At 45.2% G+C, this 6,188-nt stretch overlaps 1 protein-coding gene across 9 annotated transcripts in view; it reads right to left on the reverse strand.

Annotated features, from left to right (window-relative positions):
- Positions 1 to 1,803, reverse strand: part of ABCC5 (ATP binding cassette subfamily C member 5) — an 88,495-nt gene extending 86,692 nt beyond the window's left edge. For 7 of the 9 annotated variants that reach the window (XM_032629755.1, XM_032629758.1, XM_032629753.1 and 4 more), the window contains exon 1: positions 1,699 to 1,803. The gene's annotated coding sequence lies outside the window, so the exon portion shown is untranslated. The remainder of the gene's footprint in view (positions 1 to 1,698) is intronic. The other 2 variants (XM_032629756.1, XM_032629759.1) reach the window with 2 other exon arrangements.
- Positions 1,804 to 6,188: the final 4,385 nt, after the last annotated feature.

The raw sequence follows: 6,188 nt of genomic DNA on the forward strand, positions 1-6,188 counted from the left end.
TACCAAATGCCATGTCAGGAAGAACACAAAGATCATCTCAATTGTCTAAGAATTCATGTAACCTCAGTTTCTTTCAATCACTTTATTCCAAGTTATTCTATATTGGAAGGGTGTGGGGAGCAATTTCCCATTTCCTCTAACACTCCTGCTTCTTTAATTTCCTGGGGAAAGAGACACAGCTATGAAAGTAGGCAAGCCTTGTGCAGGGACAAAGCTAGTATCTCCTGGCCTTGAACAGAAGGAGGATTCCAGCTTCTGTGGATCAGGGATATAAGACAGGGCAGACCACATGGAGGCCAGCCAAGAGCTAGGAAGTCCAATGGGTCTGGGAAACAAGGCCCAAATCTGAAGAAAACAGTTAAGGAAAGATCGCTAGCTAGGCTTTTTAGGGATACCTTTTGTATTTCTCTCCTTTCTTCTTTCTGTTCTCCCTTAAAGTTGTTTAAAAGTCTTATTTAAAATGCTAACTTGCTCCAACTATTAAGAGAGGGAAAAGGGAAGGTATTTTTATTTTTGAGTCAGAGCTGAACGATGGCACTAGCAGAATATTCGAAGTGGGAGAACCCAGAGAGGTGCTCAGAGGAGGGCACTTGGTCAGCTGCCTTTTTTTCTTTTTTTTTTTTAACCAAAACTCTCTTTCCAGTGATAAAAGTGTAGACGTTCTCCTGCACGACGATGCAGTCGAAACTGCACGGGGGGGAGGGGGCTGCACAGGATTACAAGGACTGTAAGTAGCCAGACTGGTGTTTCCAAATTGCCTTCATTACAACATTCCTTAGGTTTCCAACACCTCAGGAATCTGGTTCCAAGCCCTGCAGCTACACAAAAAGACCTGAAGCTACAAGGATATGTATTTACCACCCCCTTGATATCCACTTGCTGTGCCCCAGCCTTCTGCACATTTCACTTACTCACGCTGGAGACCCCAGAATGACCTACTCATCTTCTCCTTCAAAACCTCCTGAAACTTTGCCAGTCTTTCCTGTGCCCATCTGCCTCCTACCTCCCCACGTCCGTGCAGAAACCAAACGACCCCTATGTTTTAAATACAAAGCACCATGCAGCTCTGTGTGGCGGAAGGGCAAAGGGCACTAATGACAGTCAAGAGATCTAGATTCCATTCCGGACTCTGCCAAGTGTTTGCTGTGCGTGCTTCTGTCACGAACCTCCCTCTACCCATTCGCCAAAACGAGAGGTTGGCTTCTGAGGTTGCTGGCAGCTCAGTCTCCTCTGTGGGGATTGAGCGGGGGTGCCCCAAGCCGCCTCCCTACAACCTTGAGGATGGGGGCTTCTCTCAGGCCAGCTTCGCCTGGGATGCCGGGGCCCTAGGGCGTTCCCGCGGCCAGTTCGGGCCCGCAGAGGCGATAGCTACCCACACCCACGGGCCGCGGGCGCAGCACCCCCTGGCGGCGTTATCCGGGAATGTGGCCGGCAACCCCGACCACTCATCCCACCCTACCTGCCTTCCGACGCCAGGACCTCACCACCTCACCACCGGCCCTCAGGGGTCAAGTCCCGAGGAGAAGGCGGCGGCAGGAGACTAGAGGGAAGCCTGGCCCCGTTTCTCAGGTCTCCGGCTTCCCCCGACCTGCTTGCATCCTCGATCACAGTCCCCCACCTCCGGACGAAACACACGGGAGATAGTCCCCGCGACAACCCGAGGGAGAAGGAAGGGGTACGGCGATCGCCGCTACCTACCAGTGCCCCAGCTCCAAAACGACCGCGTCGGCCACTCGACCACGCTCCCGAGCATCAGCCCCGGAGCAAAACAAGCCTTTATAGCGGCATTGGCCGCCAGACTGCGCAGGCGTGCTGCACAAAGAATTCCCAAGACTGAAGGGAATTGTAGTCCCCCTTCCAGGAGCCCGAGGCTCGATTCGCGGCAAAGAACTATATTTCCCAGAAGCACCGTAGAAGCCCTGGAGGAGGTGCAAGTCTCTCCTCCCTTCCACCGCGCTCCAGGCTCTGCACCATCCTTCCCAGAGGTTCTGCTATCCTGTCTGGAATCTTCTCTGAGGCCCTGTGTTCCAGTGGGTGGCCGGGAGGGTTGACAGTAGCCCTCTGTGGGCGGGCAGCACAGTCAGTGTTTGTAGGCAGGGTGGTCACGGCGGTGCTTGGCCGTTTATGCACCGGAAAGCACTGTGAAGGTCATCATAGCCTCTATGTCCTCGGGACCAGCCAGCCCCAAATCTTATGTGTGGCCCTTCACGTTTTACTACTGCTTGCTCACGACTCTGCGCTATCACCTTTCTCCTTTTAATCCCACTGCCCATCACATAATGTTATAATGCCTGGTTTCTAGCAAATAAAGGCCAGGATCACAGTTTTTAGAGTGGCAAGAGCCTTAGAAATGGCATGCCAATTCATCCCTTTCTTTTTATAAAAGAAACTGAGGTTTCCAAAGAGACTGATCGCTTTATTTCTCTTGGTGTTTCATCTATATCTTCAACATGATCATAACATAAATAACTACTGTGTTGAGTGCCTACCTGTTCTGTATCTGGTGCTTTACACTCTTATTTTTTAAAGTCTCCATATCAACCCTATGTATAGGTATTATGATTATCCATTACAAAGATTTAAAAAAAAAAAAAAAAAAGGAAAGTGACTTCTACCTTTATACAACTAGCTAGTATGAAACACAAATGGAGCGAATTCCCTGGCGGTCCAGTAGTTAAGTCTCTGCGCTTTCACAGCCGAGAGCGCAGGTTCAATACCTGGTCAGGGAACTGAGAACTGAGATTCCACAAGCCCCATGGCACAGCCAAAAAGAAAAGCACACCAATGTACCATAAAGCTGAAGTAATTAATACAGTGTTCTTACACAAGGATGGATTACTATACCAATGCAATAAAGAGCCTAGAAACAGACTCATTCATACATGTAAACTTGATCTGTAACAGAGAAAACATTAGAAATCAGTAGAGGAAGAAAGAAGATTCTATGAATAGCGCTGGAACCACTGGTTATACATATTTTTTAAAACTCAGGAATTACTACTTCATACCACACAGAAATATCAATTTCACGTAGATTAAAGGCCTAACTGTGAAAGGGAAAACTTTCAAACATTTAGAAGAAAATGTGAAATATCTATGTGAACTTAGGAGTAGAAAAGAACTTCTTAAACAAGATACAGAAACAAATTAATAAAGGAAAGTTTGATAAATTTGTACTATATTAAAATTTAAACTTCTATATAAGATGCCATAGAGTACAAAGATAAACCACAAATTATAACTGACAAAGTTTTTAATACAGAATATACAGATAATTTCTACAACTCAATAAGTAATGGTAAATAACTTAATAGGAAAATTGGCAAATGACGTGAACAGACAGTTCACAAAGAAGAAAACTCAAGCAGCCACTCAAAGATGAAAAGACACCCAGGGAGATTAGCTCAAGATGGTGAAGTAGAAGGACGTGAGCTCACCCTTTCTTACGTAAACACCAGAATCACAACCAACTGCTGAACAGCCATAGACAAAAAAAAGCTGGAACCTACCAAAAAAGATACTCTACATCCAAAGGCAAAGAAGAAGCCACAGCAAGGTGGTAGGAGGGGCGAAATCACAATAAAATCAAATCCCATACCCGTGAGGTGGGTGACCCACAAACTGAAAAACAATTATACCACAGAAGTTCTCCCACTGGAGTGAAAGTTCTGAGCCCCACGTCAGGCTTCTCAGCCTGGGGGTCTGGCGACGGGAGGAGGAGCCCCCCCCAAGAATTTAGCTTTGAAGACCAGCGGGGGTTTTTTTTAAATAAATTTATATTTTTATTTTATTTATTTTTGGCTACATCGGGTCTTCCTTGCTGTGCTCAGGTTTCCTCTAGTTGCGGCGAGCAGGGGCTACTCTTCGTTGTGGTGCACAGGCTTCTCACTGCGGTGGCTTCTCTTGTTGCGGAACGTGGGCTCTAGGCACGCGGGCTCTAGAGCGCAGGCTTAGTAGTCGTGGCGCACAGGCTTAGTTGCTCCCCGGCACGTGGGATCTTCCCGGACCAGGGCTCGAACCCGTGTCCCCTGAATTGGCAGGCGGATTCTTAACCACTGCACTACCAGGGAAGCCCCACATGTGTGTTTAAAAATGTAGAGCCAGGGTCTTCCCTGGTGGCGCAGTGGTTGAGAGTCCGCCTGCCGATGCAGGGAACGCGGGTTCGTGCCTCGGTCCGCGAAGATCCCACATGCCGTGGAGCGGCTGGGCCCGTGAGCCATGGCCGCTGAGCCTGTGCGTCCGGAGCCTGTGCTCCGCAACGGGAGAGGCCACAACAGTGAGAGGCCCACATACAGCAAAAAAAAAAAGAAAAGAAAAAAAAAAAAAAAGTAAAGCCAGGCTTGGTCATAATCAACAACAAATCTGAGGTGTAATTACTTCTGGTGTTGGAAGGAGGAGAATAAGATCAGAGAAGGATACACAAAGGGCTTCAACTGTTTCTGTAATAATTTCTTTCTTTAAGAAACGACTTTGGGCTTCCCTGGTGTGCACTGGTTAAGAATCCGCCCGCCAACGCAGGGGACACGGGTTCGACCCCTGGTCCAAGAAGATCCCACATGCCGGGGAGCAAATAAGCCTATGTGCCACGACTACTGAGCCTGCGCTCTAGAGCCCACGAGCCACAACTACTGAGCCCACATGCCACAACTACTGAAGCCCGTGCTCCTAGAGCCCGTGCTCCGCAACAAGAGAAGCCACCGCAATGAGAAGCCCGTGCGCCATAACAAAGAGTAGCCCCCACTCGCTGCAACTAGAGAAAGCCCGCACGCAGCAACGAAGACCCAACGCAGCCAAAAATAAATAAAATAAATTTTTTAAAAAAACAGATACACACTACAATATATAAAATAGATAAACAACAAGGACCTACTATATAGCACAGGCAACTATATTCAATATCTTGTAATAACCTATAATGGAAAAGAATCTGAAAAGGAACACATATATATATTATCTATATTATATGCATATGTATATATATAATATATATATATAGCTGAATCACTTTGCTGTACACCAGAAACTAACACAACATTGTAAATCAACTATACATCAATTTGTAAAAATGACTTATAAATGTTAAAATTTTAAAAAGCTTGGCAGTGGGTACACAGGTGCTTCTAAAATCATTTGCTGTACTTTTGGGTAGCCTTTAAGGATTTCATAATAAAAAAGTTTTAGTATCATAGAAACAAACCATTTCTGCTCTCAGTGTTCAATTTAACAGAAAAATCTTGAGGATTTATATAGATATAAATATAGGTATAGATATATAGATATATATCCACTGAGAATTCCTTAAGCACCTCTGGCCATCTGGTGGGATAAGAAAAACCTTTTTCAGTACACCTCAAGCCACTTTTCCAAGGCATACTGGTACTTCCAACCATGCTTCAAACATTGTAGTACCCAAAAGCTGCATATCTGATACCTTCATATAAAATAAAAATCTTCAAAAATCTCCCTGAATACTTCAAAAATAGGTTTTTAAAAAATGAATGAGCACTATACAACCCTGGTTCAACATCTCAATACACTATGGTACTACCTCGGCCTGTCCAAGAATAGCCTGGGCCAAAGACTTAACTTATTTACATGGTATTAATTGCAAAGCATCCCCTCTTTGAAGTGTATTTATGTTGTGAAGTGTTTTGGGGCAGAGGCTGATATTCTCCAACCTTCAGGCAAGGGGCTAGAGAATCTATGTTGCAATGCAGAATTGTTAAATATATTTATGTTGTGTAAGGTACTCAATATATTCATTTATTCAATATTTGGTAGAGATACAATGGAGCTAAAACAGACAAGTTTCCTGCCCTCATGGGGTTTAGAGTCCTGGATAAAAATTAATCCAAATTTAAACTATAACTGATATGTACCAGAAAAGAAAGGTTAGTGTTACATCTGAAGAATAGTAGGAGTTAGCGAGGTGAAGATGGTGGAAGTGAACAGAAGAGAGAGCTCTCCAAGCAGAGGGAACAACAAAGGCCGGGTGGTGGGAGAAGGAAGGGAAGGTCTCCAAAGGTAGATCATGTTATAGGTCTTTAGAGTAAGAGCAAAAACCAATCATTGCAAGGTTTTAAAAGGTGAATGGGTTAAGCGTTCAGAAATCAAATTTACATTTTGAAAACTTCCCTGATGCTGGCAGACTGGAGAAAGAATTAGAGACAGCTAGAATGGAAGAGAAG

The sequence above is a fragment of the Phocoena sinus genome, chromosome 4, assembly GCF_008692025.1.
Source record: "Phocoena sinus isolate mPhoSin1 chromosome 4, mPhoSin1.pri, whole genome shotgun sequence".
Classification (NCBI taxonomy): domain Eukaryota; kingdom Metazoa; phylum Chordata; class Mammalia; order Artiodactyla; family Phocoenidae; genus Phocoena; species Phocoena sinus.